The 24,130-nt window shown below is 39.2% G+C and overlaps 1 long non-coding RNA gene across 1 annotated transcript in view; it reads left to right on the top strand.

Moving 5' to 3' along the window:
* The first annotated feature begins 11,039 nt into the window (after positions 1-11,039).
* The window catches only part of LOC139693325 (uncharacterized), a 512,487-nt gene continuing 499,396 nt past the window's right edge, over positions 11,040-24,130 (top strand). The window contains exon 1 of the long non-coding RNA XR_011702038.1: positions 11,040-11,085. This is a non-coding gene — a long non-coding RNA (uncharacterized lncRNA). The remainder of the gene's footprint in view (positions 11,086-24,130) is intronic.

The raw sequence follows: 24,130 nt of genomic DNA, 5'->3' as shown, positions 1-24,130 counted from the left end.
TTTTACAACAGATAGAAGTGAGAGATATAGGTCTGTAATTACTGGGATCCTCCCTGTCACCACCTTTAAAAATAGGCGTTATTTGCGCGGTTTTCCAAATCTTAGGTACTTTGCACTCTGTGAGGGATTTGTTAAATATAAATTCAAGGTACGGGGCAATGTTTGGAGCTAAATGTTTTATCACCCTAGCTGGTATATTTTCGGGACCCGGGGATTTGTTGGGTTTAATCTCGTTAAGCAATTTTAGAATTCCTTGTTGGTCCACTGTTATTTTTTTCCATGGGTGGAGTATGTATTGTTTCTTGGAGATATGCGGTGGCAACATCATTCAAGAAAACGCTTTGGAAGAATGAATTTAAGATGTTAGCTTTACCCTCACTGTCTGTATGAATTATATTGCTACAATCCCTTAAGCAAGCCACGGTTATTTTACTCCCATTTACTTCCCTAACATATGACCAGAAAGCTTTGGGGTCTGTGTCCAAGTGCTCGCAAAGTACTTTACGTTTAAAGTCCAGTAAAGCGCTACGTAATTGTGTTTTGGTTTCAATTTTGGAGGATCTATATGTGTCCCATAATTGTTTATTCTCAGGGGATGATGTGTTCACGCCTGCCCTCTTTACCCTAGAGTGTAGCATTCTCTGCTTTCGAAGGGCTTTTCTAACGTCTTTATTGTTCCACCTGGGGTCGCGATTTGCTTTAACGTATTTTATAGGTATGAAATCTACGATTCCTTTTTGCATGATATTGACAAATTCTGTCCAAGTTTCTTCCACGTTGACATGACTTAAGCGGGTTTTGAACTCGGGTAGTGAAGAGTTTAATTGATTGGCAAAAGATTCAAAGTCTGCTTTGTGGTAATTATAAATTTTTCTTTTTGGTTTAACAATCATTTTTATTTCTATGTCCAAGTGGACATTAATTGCTCTATGGTCACTCAAGCCCTCATCAGTTGATACACTAATAATACGTTCAGGCGTGTTTGTAAGAAATAGATCCAATATGTTCTTTCCACGGGTGGGCATGCGTACTGCTTGATGGAGGGAGTTTCTTTGAACCAATTTTATCATGGAATTGCAAGATTCGCGATCGCGGGTCCCAGATTTAACGATATTGTTGTCCCAATCTATACCAGGGAGATTAAAGTCGCCACCAATTATGTTTATGCTGTTATTATATTTACGTGTAAAATTGTAAATTTGATCGTTGAGGGTGTGAAGTGTTTTCAAATCTGAGTCTGGAGGTCTGTAGAAAGAGCATAAATTTATGTTGGGTTGATTGGTCCGTATTAAGGTGCACCAAACACTTTCTATGTTATTATTTTCAAATGAAACTTGCCTGCTTTCAAAATGACTTTTAACTGCCACGAAAACCCCTCCTCCGGGTCTTGTATCTCTATCGTGTCGGTAAACTTTGAAATCTATTGGGAAAATTTCTTGGTCGTTTATGTCATTGCACAGCCAACTCTCTGTGCCTAATACTATTCAGCGGAATGAGTTTGGATTATGTGTTCTAGATCCGCTGATTTGTTCTTGAGGCTTCTGCAATTTATAACAAGTATACGAGGGTCATCCGGAAAGTAGTACCCGTTCGTGAAATAAAGACACAAAAGTAAATATTAACAAACATAAAAACTTTTATTTGAAAGAGGATACTTTAAACTACTTCTCAACATAATCTCCAAGCAAATTAAGGCATTTGTCATAACGTGTGACAAGTTTCTGTATTCCTGCTGCATAGTCCTTCGCCGCCAGCTCATTGAGATACGCGAGGGACCCATCTTGCACAAATTTTTGCATAATGCAGATGGTGTTTAAGAATTTCATGATCAATTGTTCGAGAAACATTGGGAAAATGCTCACAGATGTCATCAATTGTGACGCGCCGATCGTTCCTCACGAATTCGTCAACTGAGCTCACCAGTTGGTCTGTAAAGACAGACGGTCTCTCCGAACGCTCATCGTCGTGTGTGTTCCCCCTCCCCATGTTGAAGTTGCGACACCACCGCCGAACAGACGACTCGTCCATTACATTGTCTCCATACACCTCCTTTAATTGGCGATGAATATCACATGGGCGAACGTTTCTTGCATTGAGGAATTTAATCACTGCCCTCACTTCACAACTGGCGGCGTTCTCAATTTTTTTAAACATTGTAAACAATCACAGAAACAACACAGGCAATGCTAGCGTCACGCAACTTGGCTCAGAGAAGGCAGACAAGCCACTGAAGCTATCTGACCTCGTCCATCGGCTACTCGCGTCGTCAGCACTTCATGCGGCACGAACGGGTACTACTTTCCGGATGACCCTCGTAGTTAAGTTATTTTGATGTTGAATAACGCCCTTATTTGTGCCTGACTGTAGTTTAGGACGCCTTTGTGGGGAAGTGCGTGTCACAATTAGTAGGGAACAAAATAACACTCAGTCCTACCACTTTTGTACTTTGCATCGGGTTTCAAAAGCACCGAAATAACAGTTTTCGTTGACTCGTCCTTTCCTTCGAAATCCGTCACAGGTCGCTGGGAAAGCGAGCGATTGGTGATCTAAGGGAAACGCGCGTTTGGAGCGACTTCAGAAGAAGCACTTTAACAAACAATGGTTACCAATTTAGCTGGTTTTGGGAGCTAAGTCCAATTTGGCTCCAGCAGCTTTCTCTTATGATTGCAACACTCTTTTCCACTCAGTGCTGACATAGGGTCCCTCCCCTCTTCCTCCGAATTTAAGTTTTCATCACAAATCTTTACCCTCGCTCAATATGCAAGGGGTAATCTTTCTGTAATCTATTAACCTCCCTTCACCCCTTGACATGACAGGAAGTGGGGCAATGGTGGGTGCAAGGTGGTGGGAGAGAGAAAGTTTTATCAATTTGGAAGGGCAGGTGCACATTAGATGGGAACAACTTGAAGTTCTGATATCCATTTTGATATTAAAATTACCGTTCCACACAATTTTTGTTATAATTTTGCTCTTTCAATTTTCGCGAGCATTTTCAAAGTGATGCGAAGCACGTTCGTCTCATATTTATGGCTGATGGATTTGAATTAGTAGAAAGAAATAGTGGAATGTAATGCTTGAGCAATGGGTCACTTAAGTACTAACTCAGTGCCAATCAAGTTAACGGTCTCGGCTTATTGGTTTTCCGTCGTACTGTGCTGTACTTTACTGTAGGTACGTTCGTTTTATATTTATGGTACGAATGTAAATGATTTAGCTTTGTTTCAGAGCTCAGGCCTAATTAAAATTGGGAATATTGATAAAGATTGGATTTTCACCGTATTTACAATGTAAATTTCTTTAAGTAATACCGGTGGCAAAGCAAAGGAAACATCATCAAGTGGAGTCACCTATTAGGCCTGACGATATCACTAATGCGTCGAAACTAAAATAAATTCATTTAAAAAATTACAAATATGCATAGCTTACTTCATAGGCATAGCTTACTTCACATGAATGGATTACTAATTCATTGGAGTCTTGGTATTATGTCGTCAGTGAAGTCAGTAAGCAACGTATTATCCTTGAGTACTTGATAAATAGTGAGTTATGAAATGATGATAGTTATGTTATCAAATCATTTATAAGTTCATAATTTGTGTCTGGCACACTTAAATATATTTAAGCATCAAATAAGGTTAGCTAATGCGCGTTGCATTGTTCATATGAGTATATTTATCCGTCCATTTCATTATTTCGCCCACGACATAAGATTTGATCACCTTTTTCCAGGTGTCTGAATTTTTTATCAAAGTTTATTTTGCGTGATGAAGAAGAGAAATAGTGGCAATAATAGAATAAATAACAAAAGTAGGAATGATCACGTCGTATTTGAATTTATCGAATAGTAAATGGTAGTAAAAGAGTTACATGACTCAGTATCGAGGTTTAAGAACATAATAAAAAATTAATTAACATAGACACAATGTCCGAATTAACATTTAAGACATTTCCTATTATTGATAAATTAATTGATGTAATAAAAATGAACAACGGCAATTTTCATTGCAATCAAATTAAACGGTTTCACCCATCGTCTTTTAGCACGTATTCCCTTGACGAAAGCAAAATTTAAGAATTATAAAACTGTAGAAGCCTAAAGTTTGTGGAATTTCTTCTTTTTGTAGAGAGTAGTAAGACAACGGAAAATGATTAAAATTTCAAAACTTATTTTGAACAAAAAGCGTGTTCCTACGTTTCAGCGTCATTATTCGGTATGCTGTCATTGAAAGCACGTCGCGTGCTTTCCATTTGGAGAGGCCCCTCTCGGTACTTGCAGCTCCAACCAAGCTATGTGATTTTTCGTGTACCAGGCCTTCCTGGGAAACCATTACCGGCACAGGGAAAGGAGCTGGCCCCTTGATGTGTGAATTTCACACGCCGCTGGGCTTAGTAATGGGTGAACTCTACCATCACCTACTAAACCGACCTTCGGGTTAATTACTGTGCCTATGGTTTTATTAATATATAAATATTTATATAAGATAAGAATCTTACTTGAAGAAGGCCACTGAGAAGGCCGAAAGCTCAAACAATCTACAATGTGAGTGTCCTTTTAAGTGTTGCTCTTTTATTTGTGTTCTATTGTGCCGTCCACATATTATGCTGCTCGTGTGGTTATTTCTATATCATAGACATGCACACGCACATATATATGTCTTAGAAGAATAGAAAGGGCATTCATGAGTACGATGTACAGTTACTTAGTTCATGAAGGAGTTCACTGCAACGCGATGGGAAATTTGAGCCATTTCATGCTCTGAAAGCTGAAGAAGTCGAATGTTGCCTTGGTGATAGAAAGAGCCCTTTCACAGCCGGAGGGTCATTGCCATAAACAAGGCTACTCCCAACCCTTCGCCTTTTCTTATACTCTTTTTCTATATTTGTTCCTCACTTGCTAAATGAAGTCGTGGCCGCGTTCTCTAGAAAGGGATTTCAGTTGGAATTCTCTTCGTGACTTGGTTTCAACATTCCAGAAATATCTTTCCCATGAGCCTGACATGGCATGAGATTCCCTGAAAATTACCACAAACATAATTTCATGCTTTTTTATTCGGTAGCTTTTCTATTCTTAGCGAGAAAAGGTATTTTTTCAAACCAATGCTACTTGTTCAAGGGCTAACTCTCGCGTCATAATACCACTTAATGCTCCCTTTCTCTGAGCTCCTTAAAAAGTGGGAAAGTTTCTGGATTCTCTGATGCTCTGAGACACACAGTTTGCGGAGATATAATATACCCCCGCACGCTCGTATTTCTTGCTCTATGTAACTGCTTGTAGATTACATAAGATTCTTTTGTTTTGGCATGAAAAATCTTATCAAATGTTTACTTCATCATTGAATACAGTCGAATCATCGTTTCCTTTAGAACCTAATACTTTGAGTGTCAAACAATGTTTTAACGTTAAATTGATATTTTATCAGATGATTTGGTGGATTAAAAAATGTTAATAGGATGTATTTCTTATCACATGTATATTTGAATGTATTTTTACCATTCATTATGCTAAAGTCATACGGATATCTTGCAATTTGTTATTCTAAAAATTTAGTGTAGCCTATTAAAAATTAAGAAAAAATCAGTGTTTACATTTTTTAAATTCATTTAAAATACATGTTGTGCAAGGAAAGTGTGGAATTTCCGGTTATATATCCGGCAAGTGTAATATTCCCGGAATATTACACTTGCGGTATAACATTTTAAAAAATTGGCATTTGTGTATTTTAATTCCGCTCAAATTACATTCTCGGCTAGAAAAGTGGATTTTTTGGTTATATTTCACTTATCATTTTCTTATTTATAAGACATTATTACCGAAAATATGATGTAATTCTTTCGATTGACTCGATTAAACCTAAAGAGTGAAGGCGTCATTTTTTTAAATTTTTTATGATTAAAAAACCTCATAAAAACCCATATTGATTGCTTGACCTCCTTCAAAATTAGTTCGCTCATCACATGAAATTGAAATCAGGTTGCATAACGTTTTAATTATGGATTTACCTGTAAACATGTAAGAAACGTGTGAAGCCAATCAATGGGATATTACATGGTAAGGTTAAGATATAGCACTTTTCAACATAGTAAAACTTTATTGAAAGGCGCGCATTTCGACTCATAGAGTCATCATCGGGCAAAAGACAGGTACCGTACGAAAAAATAACTGAATATGTAGCCATAAGGGAGTTGAGAATTGTGGAACGACACGAATATTTTTTGATTGCACATTCTCAAAGAGGATTGATGACTGAAATTCAAATGAGGCAGGAAATGTTGATGTGGGGCATATGGATTGTCCATGGAGTGTTGAAGTTTGCGATAGAGGCGAGGTTGTTTCCAAACGAGGAAGGAATATTTATTTATTTATTTATTCAGTATAAGTCCGAAAACAGCACATTCTGGCCTTTACATCGAACTATTAACAACGATAACAATGATCACATTTACAAACACCCAAGCCCTAGCTGGAGGAAAATTCACCCAGGCGGGAATCGAACCCGCGACCCTTGGAATGGCAGACGAGGACGTTACCCCGCCGCCAACGGGGTCGGCAAGGATGGATAGGGTCGAATAGGATGGACAGGTTGGATTGAATGAAGGTCGGAAGGATATACGCAGAAAGGTTTGTCGTAGTCTGTGGTCCAGGTTGTGTCTTGCAAGACGATGCTGAGAAATTTAGGAATAATCAGTTTCTGCCAGTCCAAAACGACCTACCTTAGGAAACTGGACAGGGGGATATTATATACTTGCGTTGCTTTTGAGGTACGTATTCGTATAATCAACATTCATAATTCTTTTTAACTTATTAACTTAATCTTTAAGTTTTTTTTAAATTCATTAACATCTATATATGTAAAATAGTGGGTAAAGAATTGTGACAGTCACAAAGTGGTACAATTTGAATAATTCCTTATGGAAGTTCTGAATATTTAGACTCAAAACCTAGTAATCTGCATATACGTAGCACCCCACAAGCCGCCGCAAGGGAGTCTGGCGGAGGGTGTTCGGTTACCGCTCGTAATTAAGAATAACACCACATGCTAAATCCACAAATTCATGCCGATCTAAGCACACAAAATTATATATAGTTGTGCAAAAAGCTTTACAACTCACACACATGCAGATACACATACTATCGACTAACACACATTACCTTAGGAGGACAATCCCAGAAGTACCCGACCCAACGAAGGAAACACAAAAATTTTGGAAAAAAATGTATTTATATTTCATCATAACCTCCTTTCACCTCTATACACTTTTCCCAGCGATGTTCAATGTGTTCGATGTCCTTTTTATTTTAAGAACTGTCTTGCTCCTTAAAATAGCCCTTAAATGCCGACGTCACTTCTTCACAGTTGGAAAATCTTTGACTACCGAGCCATTTTTTCAAGTTTTCGAACAGAAAATAATCCGAGGGGGCTGAATGTGGCGCAAATAGGGTGCATGAAGTAGAAACTCAAACTTATAATTCATAGATATTGGTCATTTCAATAACGGATTTGTGATTGTACCACTTTGTGGGTTGTCTTCACCGTTTCTTGAGCCGTCAAATCATTTGATCGACCAATGCGATGCTCGTCTTGACAGCTCGTACGGCCTCGTTTAAACTTTGCTGCCCAATATATATGTTAATATTGTAAAGGAAGAAGCAAACTCACCCAGAATAGAATCCAGTTCCGCTTTTACGTATGTTAATTGTGCTGAGGCCTTTCAAATAAAAGTATTATATAACATAACGATGACCAATTTTCTCCATTTTCAAAAATTCACTGAAAACGTTCGCTATTGATGGTTTCCAAACAAATACTCAACAACGTGGCGTCTTCAAAATTGAAACATATGCTTAATAGATCGCATACTTTCTAATACAGTGATATTTTTCAAACAAATGCCGCTATCTCTAAGTCAGACCGGGTGCTTATGCCCCCCCCCCATGCATGCCTTTGCTACGTTTAATCTTATCCAGCCTTGTAAATTAAATGTCTTTAATATTTCTATTGTAAATTTGGTTTTCAACTAGTATGATTCCTGATTGTTCGGGGAAAGAATGAGTACTTGTATCCATCTGTACTGGAATCTAATATCCCTTATCTAATCCTTGCGGTTCAACCTACCTAAATAGTGTGGGGCAATAATAATTCCTTTAGTGTCTTCGTTAAACTCGTTTATTCTGAGCTTTCTTAAAAGTCTCAGTCGAGTTTATTCTCTTCGCATATCAAGGGGCTTCCAAATAGCTTTGGGAAACAATAATATTTCTCCAGTTTGTTGTAAATAGTAAGGATCGCATGGTTGGATACTGTTAAGCTATCGATTTGAGGAGAAAGGTTTGCATTTGGCGTTAATAAAGAAGATTTATAGCATTGGCAGAGCTCAGAAACGTTCTCGTAGCTGGAAGCAAACGATCGGTAAAGGAATGATGAAATTCGATGTCTGTTGAGTTTCGAAATGATAATGGAAAAAGTGAGTTGGAGGAAAAGCATTAAGAGAAGAGTAAATGAAACCAAAAAGACTGTCCTTTAAGTCATGACGAGAAAATTACGGACTGCCGTGTACGAGACATACATATACTAGTTTTCTTGCTAATGCAGATAACAATGCTGTTGGAAATTGTCGAGTTAATTTTGTCGAGCTTCATGTACAAGAATTGAGAATTATAAATGGTTTGACGTCTCGACTTCGGAATTGTCGAGGCCCGCAAATTCTGAGATCTTTCTCAACTAACCACCTTGACGAGAAATTTATTCGTGGCGGACTTCTATTCATCTATATCTGCATAATACCCCGCAAGCCGCCGCAAGGGCGTGTGGCGGGGTGTGTTAGGTCACCACCCGGGGCAGCTATTCGGGGTCAGAATTTATTCGAAGGGAAGGAGGCTTGTGATGGCTCACTCCAGGGACTAATTCCACCACGTCAGCCTGAATAGTTTGACAATTAGTCATAAGGTTTAACCAAATTTAACTCGTAAACAAAACTGAAACCCTTGCTCAAATCCTGATCGTAGGGGGAGGTGGGTGGGTGGGGGCTGAAAAAGATAAGAAACGGAAGGAAGGAAGGAAAAAAATTGAAAACACATCGACTCCAACTAGAAGTGCTCCCGTGAAAATAGTATTTCGCCAGCATTGACTGCTTCGTTGCTTCGACGTTTAAACTTGAGTTCGTTTCCATTGGCTTAAGTTTCAGTTGGACTAAACCGCGACATTTGAAAATCCACTATTTCCTTCAAGGCATAACCTTTCGCACCTTTCTTCTCAGGTCTCGTTGAAACCTTTGCCTCCCATTAGCGCAAGACATTTAATCTCCATTCCCCCATCCACCTCTCTCCCCTTTTAGGGTTTTCCCTCTTGGTTCCTTCAAGTCTATACTTTTCGAGGAATTTATTGACCCGGTCTCTTTTCGGGAAAAAATGACGAAGATGATGGAAGAAGAATGAGATCTCTTAACTCCGCTACCTGTTTTTCCTGAAAGGTCACACACCTAACCTTGATAGCAAGTGAGGCGTCTTATCCTATCGAATCCCTTGATGGCCGACCCCCCGACGATACCAAGTAATTTCGTCAACGCTAAGTTTCCAACCGACCATAGGAAAACATTTTAGGGGGAAAGGAGTTGTTTATTATTAGATTTCTAGTGGTTTTCCGAAAGGATTATTTCCCTGGGTCGATCGTGGGTCCAGCATAAGTGCCTCTTGATTGAGGGAAAGAGTTTTCGTATCAGTATCACAACCTGCGCGCAGTCCACAGCATTGTTGCGCATGGCATGCGGCACTGTTAATGGTTTCAACTTGGGACGGGTAACTCGGTGGGTATTATTCAAGGGGAGTATGTATTGTCAACATAGCAATTATTTGTGCTAAATGGCGCACTGGGTGATGATTACTGTACCCACCTATTATTTAATAATATGTCATTGAGGTAGATCGTCTCGGCAAGTATTACATAGTCAAGACACCGTTATTCTACGGCAAATTATTAGTAGTTTTCAAGATATACTATTGTTGGCAATTATCGATATAAAATTTAAAATAAATTCACAGCGTAAAAAGACACTACGGTGGCAAGAAGAAGACGATTCAATGGTGTATTATTGTATCCGTGTCGTATCGAACGAAGCGTATATTTGGGTTTCCCTCTGCTGCAATCTACGAAGGGGACCCAAAAATAACAGGAATGTTGTTGTAGATTCTTTAGTTTTCAATATATTTACATTAACTTAAGGTCACCTTCAAAGTATTCCCCATTGACCGCAATGCACTTCTCCAAACGATTCTTCCATTGCTAGAAACATTTCTTAAATTCATTTATTTTATTAATTCTCTGTACAAGAAGTACGTACCACTGAACACTGCGATATTTATATTAAAAATATATATTTTCACTGTTTTCAGAAAAGCTGATGCCCTGCTGAACTGTTTCCTATATATTAGAATTTAAATGACGCTATTCATACTTACTCAAGTTATAAATTTAAATTTATGGTGAGTTTTCGAGTCTTCTTGGACCAACAAATTTTGGTTTATGTGCTAATGTTTACCTCAAATTTACCTTTTCGTGGCATTTTTCTCATCAGATCGGAAGCTCAAGTCAGTATTTTGTCTCATTACCGAATTGCCGTAATTATCGTAATTCGTTTTGTCTCATTAGTTCTTGATATTCATTGGAAACTCTCACAGTACATTCTAATGCGGGTCTGAATATCAAGTAAAATCTTTATACTTCACTTTTTTCGTCTTATAATTGTCAAATTCCATATAGGTATGTATATTTTCAACAATATCACATTTGAACTGAACGCCCTATCTGTTTTACGGTTCCAAATTTGCTCCTAACGTATTATTCTAATTCATGTTTCCTTCATTTGACTCAATTGATACTGTGAAATTATGCCTTTTTTACTGTATAAGAAATGAGCACTAAAACAGAGAGTATGGGTTCAATTACAATTTATAATCTAATTTACATTTCTTATTAAATATTTTCGCATACACGTATATTTTAGAAGCTAACTCTTCGTTGAATATTGACTCTTTTCTGTTTATTTTTCAGTTTCACTGGAAAGTCAACGCACACAACAGTCCTTGATCCGACGGTAAGTGTCACTTTCAATATTAATAAAATGAATGTATGTATTTTTTTGCACAATGGTAGTGTATGTGCTTTCTAATAAATCCGATTTTTTTCAATTTGAACGACTTTATTACTAATATTACCCATTTCCTCGGCAGAAATCGATTTTTCTATTTGTTACAACTTACGCACTTTGATTTTGAAAATAAAAACCTTTTTTCAGAGTCGGAGAAAACAACTGATATCACCTCAAAGCATGGTATTTCTCCTTTATAATCCTGTTAAGTTCACTCAATTCGGTTGAAAACGTATTAAGACATCGTTAATTTACGAAGAAAGTAATTTTTCTATAAAGTTTCTCGCCCTTCTAACTCATTTTTCTCTCATTCGATAAACTTTGAAAAAAAATATTTGTGTCATGTGATTTTGCATTAAAAAAACAATGAGCCCACAAAGGACTCTCATAGTCATAATGGGTATGAGATACGAATTTTTGAAAATTGGGGTGATTTTTCGCCCCACGTTACCAGAATAGGGTGAAAAAAATAGCGTTAGCGTTCTAAGGTTAATAATGTTTAAAACATTCCTTTCAAAGTGAAATACAGGGATTAAGGTTCCTACCATTTCAATATAATTATTATTACGAATATTGTGCTCACTGCTTGAAATTGTGCATAAATTAATAGAAATATGCGTATGTACTCATTGGTTATTCTTCTTGAATATGAGTATTAGTTTAGCGCTAATTTGTCAATTGACTTGATCAAAATTATTGCACAAGAATTATCTAAGAGACTTCTAACTTCACCCGAAGCCCAAAGAGAACAGCTATTTCTTGAACACTGGTAATATTACATTTAGTACTCTCTAAAGAATAATCATTGAAATTGAATCGTATTACGCAAACATCCAGTCGTTGAGTTCTAGATTCAGAACTCTCAGTCGGGTGAATATTCATGGTTTTATATTTCCTGGTTCCGATTAACTCATGCGAAGAGCAATCAAGACTTATTTTTCAAAAGGAATACGTAATTACTGCTTTCAAATCAACATAATTCTGAGATGGTTGACGTCGTCCACCTTAGTATGCGCCGCGTGTTTTCAGCTTTAAAGGTAAACAGTCTTTTGGACGTATATATTTTATTTTTGGGAGAACTAAGATGAATATACCATATTAAAACTTTTGCACGACTTGACCCCTGATTACGTCCCTGGAGAGATTTTGAAGTTTAAAATCATTGATCTGACTACATTAATCTCACCGTCGCCATCTTCCACTGTCACATCAGTTATGAAGAACATTCTTAGTTGATGTGCCGAATGTAAACATTGAACTATGTGTTTATGGACTCTCCAGAAATGTACACGACCGTGCAACTAGCACACCATATACTTTACACGATTTATAGTTTTCCTGAGCTGAATAGGAGAACTTAAATATTTGCATGGGACTCATCGCTTTTCTCCATCGCTGAATTCAGACGAATGCATTCGCATCATGTTTAATTGAAAATCCGATTTCATCATTAAATTTTGGCAGCAAATTTGTGCTTTATCTTGTTATTTATTATCTTTTTTGTACCTATTTATTGGGTAATTGAAAATTTCAAATCAGTGGTAGTTTCAGTATTGCCAAAAGTGGTTTCGAAAGGCCGGGGAGGGGGGAGAGGAGACGAGTGTATCCCCGATGCTTGTCCGTGGTTTATTTTTTGTTTAGGAAAAGAAAATTTGAAAAGGAAACGATTTCTGCAAAAACGCATTCCAAAGGTTTACGAAACCGAATACTTTTTTAAGAGCGGTTCCTTTTAAAATTTGGAGAAAATTTGAGATAGCGTTAATACCTTGTCCCTTGCATTTAAGCTCATCCATCGTTTTGACTTTATTCGACTTATCATCCATGACCTCGATAGATTAATGGAAGTATAGCTTATTCGAAAAAAGGAAATTTTCCTCACGTCGTAATACAAAACCCTCCCTTTGGTATTGCAGGGGAGACGCAAAGTATTTCAAATGGTTGAACCGCGTTTAATATGACATGTATGTATTTTTAAGACTCGTTTTTCCCAAGTAGTACAATAATTAACTTTTACAACTGAAAATTTTTAACGTTTTTCGCAAGTCAAATTTGAGGTCCTGAGTCGATATTTATTCCGGAAGTGACCTTAGCGCGCCCATGTCTTTCGTCGGTTGGAAAGGTCACTCAAGTTGCCGTCCGCCTCCGTCCGACAACCGCACTCCAACATGCTCTAACATGCGGGAAACTTAACGTTCGCTCGCGGCTTCATCGGGAGGGGAGGCCGTGCGGAATCCACCGAGAAACTCACCGACCCCTCTGGCGCTCCGTCTCGGCCGATTCCGACCGCAGCACGACTCGTGAAACTGTGTGCGGGGCATCCCGGCGAGAGGGTGCGGTCAACTCCGAGCGAACTCTTTATTTTACGGCTATTTGGGGAAAACGACGTGAATATGCGCGCCTATCAAGTCGGGGCCGGTCAAAGTTTAGGTCACTGCTTATTTGAACCACGCGCTTCAATGCTGTACCGTGACCCTTGACAATTCCTTGCGTGTTCTGCTCGATTGGCACTCAATTCATTTTTCGTCCTCGTAATTAACTACCCTATTCAAAAATAAAAGTCATCAAAATAGTGTATTTTGCACAGGTTTAGAGTATCTTAAGATATGGCATAACCGCCTAGGGATCCACTGGTTCTGCAAAAATTAATATGCTAAAAAATAAGCAGAAAAAAATCCTGGAGGAAATATCCGAGGCTAGATCAAAAAATACAAATATTGCAGATGGAAGAAATATCTTTCAAAAACCAGGAATTCTGCCAGGCTTTATACGAGTAGATATGCCATCACAATATTAAGTAAAAAGGAATTATTATTAAGGGACAAAATTAGTGTAAAACAAAACAATTTCTCACAAATCAAGGTAAAAGAAAATTGGAGATTACTCTACCTCTAATTTTTAATGAAATACCTAAAGATTGGAGTCAGTAAACGCTGTGAAAGGAAGAAAAATTACTGAATTAGGGCTTGGAACGAAACGTGACACTACATACGTATGTAGCTTTATAGTTGCATATACTTTAAGTTCTTATTTTTGTTTACGTGGCACCTGCTGTCGAGCCAGAACTGACTGACTAAGTAGAACTGCAATGAGTATTCTGTGAATAAATTTTTAATGCATTCTACTATTGTATATTATGATGATCATATCACTATGGTATACCTGTATGATAAAGATTGTCTGTAATTGCATGTTGTATTGATTGTCTTAAATCTGCGTATATCATATATGGTGAAGAATTACTCCAATTGTAAATTGTGCGTAAATAAATAATTGACTTAAATGCGTGGCATGAGCATGCATATAACTTACTGCTCAAAATTTTAGTTTCAGGTGAGAATGTTATCAAATAATATTCCCCCACGGTTCACAGATCCCGTCATAACGTCCTCGATTAAATTTCTTAAAATGAAAAATAAGGATTCCCAGAGAAAATTATTCTAATGCAAACAGTCTTTGCAATTTTCTCGGAAATTTTTAATTTGTTCTTCCACTCGTCTGCACCAAACAAACGCTAACCTTTTTTAATTGCTCCTATCTCAGCCAAAACCCATCCTTACCTTTTTCCATGGAATGGTAAATGACGGGCAAACTGGAAAGGGTAAATATTTAAAAGATTCGGCTAAAGGGTGCGTAAGGGTTTCTTTAGTTTTTTTCTTCGCTCCTTGCCAGGGAGGCGGGCGGATTTCCTGAAAAGCGTCTTTCGGAGTCCGCGGATATTCAGAGATTAATCCTACATGCCTGAATCCTGATCTCCAGGCCACGGGACCAACATGGCCTTCTCTCGGATGTGTGATACTTTGCCCTCGATGGCCGAATTATACATATACGAGGTCTATTCGAAGAGCATCGCGAATTTTGAATTTCCTCGGGTTAAGTATATTTGATTTTTATTTTTTTTGTGTTATGTTGATATCTCTCACTTAAGCCGAAGAGTCCGGCCATTTGGAATGTTCAGTTAATTGTTGACAGCTGTTTTGCTTGGACGTGTTTTGCCTTGTCTTCAATTTTTGCCCGTTCCAAAAAATTGATCAAATAATCTGTATCAAATTGTGTCAAAAACGAACTTAACTGCGCGGACGCAATCCGAATGTTGACCACGGCATATGGAGAAGATACCTTGGACCGAAGCAACGTTTTTTCGGTGGTACAAAATGTCCTCAGAGGGCCGAGAAGATGTGAACGACGAAGAGCGCGCCGGACGCCCGAGTACGTAAACAACATACGAAAACATTGATGAAGAGAAGAAACTAGGATTGGCCAATCGTCAAATCGTCGTTAGAGAAGTTGCTGAGGACCTATACATATCGTTTGGCTTGTGCCATTACCAATTATTTGGGTATGACGCCGCGAAATTCGTACCAAAATTGCTCAATTTCGACCAAAAACAGCAACGCAACGTTAATTGCTAATAAGGTGTTTGACTCTGTCCACGACGACCCAAATTTGCTCCAGACTGGTGGTCATAACTGGTGAAGAATCATGGGTTTACGGTTATGACGTGAAAACTAAAGCTCAATCATCCCAATGGAAGCTGCAGCACGAGCCAATGCCGAAAAAAAGTTCGGTCGAATTTGAAAATTAGGCTTACAGTTTTCTTCGATTGCCGGAGCGTGGTGCATATTGAGTTCTTGCCACAGGGTAGAACGGTAAATAAGGAATATTTCCTGCAAGTTATGCGCAATTTGCGCGAAGCAATCCGCTATAAACGCCCGGAATTGTGTAAAAATAAAAATTGGCTTTTGCACAATGACAACGCACCTACTCACACATGGTAACTTGTGCGCAAATCTTGAGCCAGAAACAACACACTAATGATGCCGCAGTCACCGTATTCCCCATAGGCCAATGAATGGACAACGCTACGCTACGATTGACGAGATAAAGACGGCATCGAAGGAGGAGCTGAACAAGATCACAGAAAATGATTTTTGAAGTGCTTCGAGGATTGGAAAAAACTTTGGCATAAGTGTATAATATCTAGTGGAGATTACTTTGAATGGGACAAAATAAATATTTATGAATAAATTAATAATTTTTGAAAAAGCACCAAAGATACTTTTTGAACAGACCTTGTATATATCTAGTGGTGGCGAGGAGTTGGTATGCGTGGTCTGGGGATGTGAGGAGTGCATTGTTTCAAAATTAATTCTAAATGGTTTACTTGATAAGACCAGTGATAGAATATTCCGGATGAAATTGAAGAAGCAATATACGATGGCGTTAAAGAGTTTCAAAACATTTTGCAATTGTGCTAATGTGAATTAATTTAGCATTTATTATAATTATCGACGTCTTTCAAAATTATGCTTTGCGAAGTTGTTCTTGTGCACACCATTAATTTTTTTCCTGGAAGTGAATGTTTAAGCATCCAATGAAGTATTTGGTGCTGTCCCGCAGTCATCGTTGAGGGAATTCTTCTCGCGTAATCCCGGGACAGGCCAAGTCATCAGTTGGAACGTTCCGGTGGCTGGCTCAACCTTCGCTCTCAGGGCGTCGTGTTCCGGAGCGAAAATTTCCGTGTTCAAAAACCCTCCAGCATGAATTTTAAAACGTTCTTTTAGCCTTGTATACTTCGTTTATTTAACGGGCGAACCACTGTGTCAGAATAATAAGAAGAAACTATTTTAAGAAAATCAGGAATACTGTTTGGTTTGCATAGTTGTCTTGTATTTGGTATCGAGGAATACTTGCTTTTGGAGTACGTTTCACGCTCAGAGATCAGCGATACTTATTTGCCGCAGCACAACGATGGCAGGTAGTTTGGCGAATCGAGAAGTGGCATAATTCCTACTCATATTTCCTATTTCTTTTTCATCTTCTTGCATTCATAATGCTATCACTTGGTGTGATTTTAATGACGATTCAATTCCTTAAAAAGTTGTTCCATTGCATGAGGATTGATATTCCTACATTAATCTCTATTGCAAAAGGTTTAAACTCCCCAAGACCCCTAAACAAGCTGAATATCACCTCTAAGCCAGAATATATACAGAAGGAAGAAAATCTAACGACTATATTTCTCAATAGGACACAAACTTTTTCTTGCTTTGAAAATATTCCCATCGCAGTCACGGAATTTAGATTAAGATCAAAACCTCTTCAAATGCGGTGGGAGATTTAGGTATCTTTACAGCCATTGCTATTTAACTGATACATTTCCTACATTTGGAAGTAATAAATATCAATTAAACTAGCCAATTAAACAGACCATATAGTTAGAGGCAACATTACCCTTCGGTTGGCAAGACACTTGGTCCGACCCTTAATCACCCATAAAAATTTCCCACAATGTGACTCAGTTTTACCTTAAGTTGGCGAGTATTTAGGGATAGTTTTTGAGTTACCATGTGCATTCTTGAAGTATCGCTGTAATTATCTTCTGTATCCATAGATCAAATCGCGTTTAGACATGCCTGCTTGCATAGAAAATGCCGTTCTTGAAACCCGGCATCTGTGTACTTGAAATTCTATATTTGTCGACGTCGTTGCCATGGTGAGAGCAATTACAACTAAGTGGAGAAAAAGTTACATCGATGGAAAAAAATTCTAATTCCACAAATGAAACAAAGAAATCAAATTTTTTTGAAATTTTTTCAAAGTATAATTTCACGTCTTCCGGTGAAATAAATATGTACGCGTAAAAATTTCCATTTCCGAAACACTCCCTCTTATTAAAATTGCATTTAAATTGGTAGGCATCGTTACCGTGGATGTACAACCGCGAGAAATTGCGTACAACCACGTTAAAAAAAGCATATCATACTTTTTTCTCGTTTTTCATTGAATGGCATGAGACGGACTTGATGAGCTGAACGCTAGAATCGTTGTCTCTTGTTCAATATCGGGTCGAAGTCAGACCTCGCGTTTGAGATTCGATTTGTTAGTTTGACTGGGACGGGCGGGGACTTGCGGTTCGCGATCGAAAGGGTGCCGGGCGAGGGTAAGGGGTGCGGGGAAGAGAGGAGAGTGGGGGGACTTCGCCCATGGTCCATCCATCTGATCGAGGGCTCCGTACCACTAACGAGCGACACATCCCGGGCATCTTCTTGTTGAGCCACTCCGGACGGATGCTTAGCGGGTGAGCGTCGTGTGGGAAAGGAGGGGGGGGGGGGTAATTTTCGTCTTTTAGGCTAACTGGCTCATTTTTCGGTTCTAGAGCTCCAGCACTCCACCAGCAAGTTACCGATCGGTTTTGGGAGAAGAGTTCCAAAGCTCAAAAGTGCCCACCCAACGCGAATAGGATATAGTAAGTACCAAAGACTACTAATTGACTCCTGAGAAATACATGAGCCGTTAAATTAACAAAATGCCGTGGAGACGTAGACGGCCTTCAAGGAGTAAGAGAGTAATTCACATTGACGTGAGATTAACGAGAAAAAATGGAAACAAGATTTAAAAAAAATACATTGTTTAAGATAAAAAACAGCATGAATGAAACATTCCTAGCCTTACTGAAACTTTATTCACGTTGAAATCTAGACTAAATAACTGCTAATAAATTTAAGAGCTTATTTTTTTAAGAATAAAAATTACCTAGGGTGATAAATTAGATTTGATGGTTTGTTTATATTCAGCTTTGGAAGTTAAACATGATTCATCACACTCAAAAGGCTTTAAAAAAATTAACTTACGAATATTCAACTGGTGCCAGAAATTGATTCACAAACGTCCGAGCACTGCCTGCGGCTTGTTCATTAATGTTGCTCAGTCAATCAGATTCCTTCCTCATAGATACTACGAATCAGTTTAATATAGACTCTTCTTCCCACATTTTCCTAAACATTTCAGTAGTTCCACAGGAATGTTGCCTACCCCCACGTCCTTATTTGGTTTCATCTCCCTTAATGCCCTTTCTATCTCATCGTCGAGTATGCCTGGACCTAAGCCATCTTCCTCTACGTCATGCTCCTTTTCTATGTCTAACTTTGCTGGTCTAAGTTCTTTACTATACAGTTCTTCTATATATTCCTTCCATCTTTCTTGAATCTTTTCTGTGCCAACCATTAACTTACCCGCCTTATCTCTAACTGTCAGCATAGACCTTCCCTTCTTATTTCCCGATAGTGATTTAACCTTTCTGTACAGCGTATTAATTTCACCCTTCCTCTGCAAACTTTCCATATCCTCGTACTGTCTTCCACCATGCTTTATTTGTTACCCCTCTCAATTTATTATTTAACTCTTTGTACTTCCTCATGCCTAACTCTGTGGTTACATTCTTCCATTTTTTTGTCTCATCTATCTTTGTAATAATGTCATCCGTGATTCATTGTTTCCTTGTTCTTTTCCCATTAACGGTTCTTATAGTTTCTTTTGCGGATTTTTATATCCCTTTATTGATACATTCCCATTTTTCTTCGATAGTAATTAGCTCTTTACCATCCTCCATGATTTTCTCTACTGCCTACTGATACTCCTTCCTTTTCAATTCATTTAATGCTTTTACACTCCATATCCTAACCCATCGCCCTTGCCTCATCTTTTTGAAACGGACGCGACATTTCATAACCACTAAATCGTGGTCAGAGTCCTCAACGTCCCCCGGGAAGCTATGCGAATTGATCACGGTGTCCCTCTCAGTCAAAAACGAGCTTAGCCACTGCAATTTTTTGTTCAAATACTTCAATTCGAAAAATTAACGAGTTAAAAATGGTTTCATTTGAATTATTTTTGCCGAAAATACAGGTATGTGATAGGTTTTGTTAATTTTAGATATAAAACATTCAGATTTATTTTTAAATTGAATTTTGTCTCATATCATTGTATTTCTAGATGAAGTTAGAGGAATGGTTTTATTGTTTCTGTTCTCTATTAAAGGTCGAGTGTTATTTAGTTTTTATTGTATCATAAAATGATGCAAATACTTCGGGTGCTTGGATTTATAATTCAATTTTGAGAGAGTTATGTTGAGGTGAATCGGTTTATTTGTATTTATTCCGTTTCTTTTATCAACTCCTCCTCCGACGAGTCCCAAATACTTGCCGTGAATTGCGAGGGTGGCCTCGCCAGCTCTATATCTCTTCCTCATTTTCTCATTACATTTGACTACATACTCAGATGAATATCAAAGGTAGAAAGGCTTTCGTTGGGTCAGAGGAATGGGCAAGGGATCTCGGAAATTCACCGCGGAAGGAGCTCCGGGATGATATTAAGGGACCTCAGGGCATCGCACGCGGTTTCGATTTGCCGCCCGGCTTTTCCTCCGTCCGGCCGCACCCCTCCTTCGTCCTGGTCCTCGGAGAGCAACCTGGTCCTCAACCACGTGCACCTTCGGAACGCCTCCTGATTTTGTGGTCGCCCGCCTTCACTCCCTCCATTAACTTCCTCCTTAGACGCCGCGGTTTCTCGCCACCCCCCCTCCCCTCGGTGCTCCCGCGGACTCTTCCCCTCCAGCTTCGAACTCTCCCCTGACAACTCCAATGATGCCCAGACCTGTCGCTCCTGAGCTCACGACCTCAGGAAGAGTTCATAAACGCCCAAGTCAAGGTGCTCAATGGGATTACGGAGCCGTTCAGCTGAGGGGCACCGTGGAGAGTGGCCCGACTGTGATGTGGACCACTCCGCTCACCGCGTTCTCGTCGCCGGTCGTCAGGAATAGCAATTAAGACCCTTTGGGAAATGACGTGCAGGGTGGTGGAGGAGAAGGTGACAGTTTGGTTATGAATACTCCGACCAAACTGCTCGATCACTTTTGGACGGAGACTGGAGAGGGAAGGGTGCATTAGGGTAAGGGCGTCCTCTCCGCGAAATGAGCGGAGATTTGGTCGGTGAATGAGGGCAAGCTGGGACTTCGATTGGGAGCACTCAATACCCCCGCGCCTAGATGTGCGTCCACTTGAAAGTTTAGGGAGCACCGAGGCCAACGAAGATTATTGCATCGAGGTACCGCCGGCTCTTCGATGCGGCGGACGTAACAACCAAGAAACTGTGGGGTATACCGCGACTGTAACTTTTGACGGAGTCCTCCGCTATATGTGTATTACAATACAACAATTTCAGAGTGTAAAAATCATTCACCTTGACCGGGATTTGAACCCGGATCCCTCGAGGTCCGACCGAGTGCTTTATCCTGTAAATCTTTCGAGGAGTTCTCTTATAATACGAAATTTTGGGGACTTCAAAGGAACAAGATGTGGTGACAAAATATCGTACATACAATGTCACAGGCATTCGTAGTCGTGCGCGACGCGCAACAGTCCACGAGGTTGAAGCCAATTTTAAACACTTAGTCTGTTTACATCAAGTCCCTCTTCATCTTAGTGTTCTTCCTTCCTCCCTTCATCCCATCCAACATCCCTATCCTGTTCCTGCGCTTTCCTCGTTTGCCTAATATTTGCCCCTCTATCACAGTCTTCAATATCCCACTGCCGGTCAATACCCCTTTCATCCATTTTTCCTGCATCCATAGGATTTCTCCCAACAAACCCCTCTCTTCAACCACCATTCCAAGTACTTCCTCATTTCTTTTCTTCTCGGTCCATTTCACCTTCTCCATCCACATTTCAAAAGCCTCCAATCTACGTCTATCCTCCTGCTTCAATGACCACGTTTCCGCGCCGTACATGGCTACGCTCCATATCAAAGTTTTTACGAGTCTTTTCTTAACATTCTAACGCAACGTCCCTGTCATCAACTCCCTCCTCCTTGTGAAATTCCTCTTTGCCTAGCGCAATTATCCTCCTTTCGTCTCTACTACTTTGACCGTGTCGGTCCAAACACCTCGGAGATACATAAACTGTTCTACATGCTCTAGTTTTTGCTCTTCAATTTTAATGATTAACTTAGCCTTTAATATTCACACATAATTTCCAGTCCGAAAAAAGTTAGTTTATCTACATTTCCATTACACAGTAGTCCACAAGCTGCCGCAAAAGGTATTCAATCATAATCACGTGAATCAAGCAAACTAACTAATGGACTAAAAGATGAAATTGGATCAGAAAATATACTGATGTCTGTCATATAATTGTAAGTTTTCATGTTCAAAACTGTGAATTAACTCCTAAAGACAAAGTTCCACACATATTCGTGGTCTTCACGTCTCGCAAGACGCAGTGCCCGCAGATTCTGAGATTTTCTCTTAATTTCTGACAAACTATTAGGGGACAGGCAGTTGAAACTTGTCCTACTTCCCATGATAGCATTTCGGTCGCATATGTTTCTCGCATTTCAGTTTGATGATTCCATGGCCACCGAGGACGCATATCTAGAATGGGTTTCATTTGTGCACTGGAAAAACCGTCTGGTCCGTGGTCCAGAGGTTTCTTGAGTAAGTTGCCGCGTAAAGTCGTTTGGTATTCTTTCACTGTCACGCGCCTATGGACTGATCTTTTGCACGGCATGGAATCCTCTTTACTTTGGAATGCAGTCATATATGTCTTAGACTCATAAAAAGTGCACGCGTATTTTAAAATCAACACAATCTTACAATTTACTTGAAGGTAGCAGTCTCGTCTAGTCAAAAAAAATTTTGAATGGTTAAAACTTTTAGGCAAACAGTATTGTTTAAGGGGGCAAAGTTAAAAATAGAAAAACGAGTTGATCTGACAGTCGAGTAGAACATTTGTTGAGTGCAAGCATATATTCAGAGGTTGCATCTTTTTTTTGAGATACTTTCTAAATATAGCATTCATGTAATTATGATTAAATCTGAAAAGTCTCAATTATACGAGGATAGGCTGAAAACGAATGCACACATGCTTGCAGACCATAAACAAAATGACCTTCAGAAGCACTCCTGGTGGCATGTGGAAGTAACATTCCTCCTGAACACGCATGTGCAGGTTTGGGGTCATTACATTCATCCAGTTTATTTTGAGAAGTGGAAGTAAGTAGACGTGTTCTAGTGCCTATGTCAACGCGAGTTAAACAGCGAGCTGCTATTGACAGCTACCATCACCTCACCGTCTGAGGTGTAATGATTACCCTTTCGGTGTATCTTGAGTTGGAAAAAAAATAAAAACCGCAAGGCGCAAGATCGGGGGAATAAGGAGGGTTTTGTTTGCTCTCGTCTGTAAGACGGCCATCGCGCACAGATTTGACGATATCCCAATGTTCAATACGCTGGAAAATGACGCCAACACGTTTCTTTGATGTTTCACTATAGTTTTCGATACGCTTTTGAGTAATTCTTCGGTCATTTTGAATCTAATCTTCAACGAGTTTGCGATGTGGTTCGTCTGTGGCAGTGTTCGGACAATTAGGGTTTTTCCAGGCTCTCAACCACGAAGTTTTACTACCCATCGATTTAGAGTAGACCTATCAGCACCATCGTCAACATAAACTGCCCTTAAACGACGATAAATCTGAATAGGAGTGGCTATTTCAGAAGTATAAAAATTCGATAACAGCACGCTGCTTAACTCGCGTTGACATAGCACTAGAACACGTTTCCATACTTCCGCTTCTCAAAATACACTGGGTGAACGCAGTGACCTCAAACCTGTGCATGCATGTTGACGGGGAATGTTACTTCCACATGCCACCAGGAGTGCTTCTGAAGGTCATTTTGTTATTGATCTCCAAGCATGTGTGCGTTAGTTTCCAGCCTACTCTCGTAGTTCTATACTTTCCACTCTTTCCTTGAATGATTGTAAAAAAACATATCTTCGTTAATAAGAATTTGTTTTTGATCAAATCCGTGCAACCTCCTGGGATCTGATTTAAAATAGTGTGTCGGGTTGTAAAATTCAAATCCTTAATCAAAATATCCCAGTTTTTGGGTCATTTGATAAGGACAAAAAGACCGCGTGTCTCAATCGCTTTTTTCGCTTAAAAATCGTACCAAAAAGCAATTCGCATCAACAGAACTAATGGGAGGAATTTTTCGTTTGAATTGAAAGGATCAATTTAATAAAATTACTGATGGGTGAGATGCAAATGGAATATATAAATGAAATAGGACGAAGACTGACTTCTACATATAATCTAAATAACTACCCCCACCAGTAAAATTGCTGCTTCATTCATCCACTTCTGCTCATTACGCCTC

Source organism: Hetaerina americana, unplaced genomic scaffold (genome assembly GCF_022747635.1).
Source record: "Hetaerina americana unplaced genomic scaffold, ioHetAmer1.1.p SCAF_46, whole genome shotgun sequence".
NCBI classification, from domain to species: Eukaryota; Metazoa; Arthropoda; class Insecta; order Odonata; family Calopterygidae; genus Hetaerina; species Hetaerina americana.
Note: the sequence above shows the minus strand (reverse complement) of the source record. Positions and strands in the feature narration are given on the sequence as shown.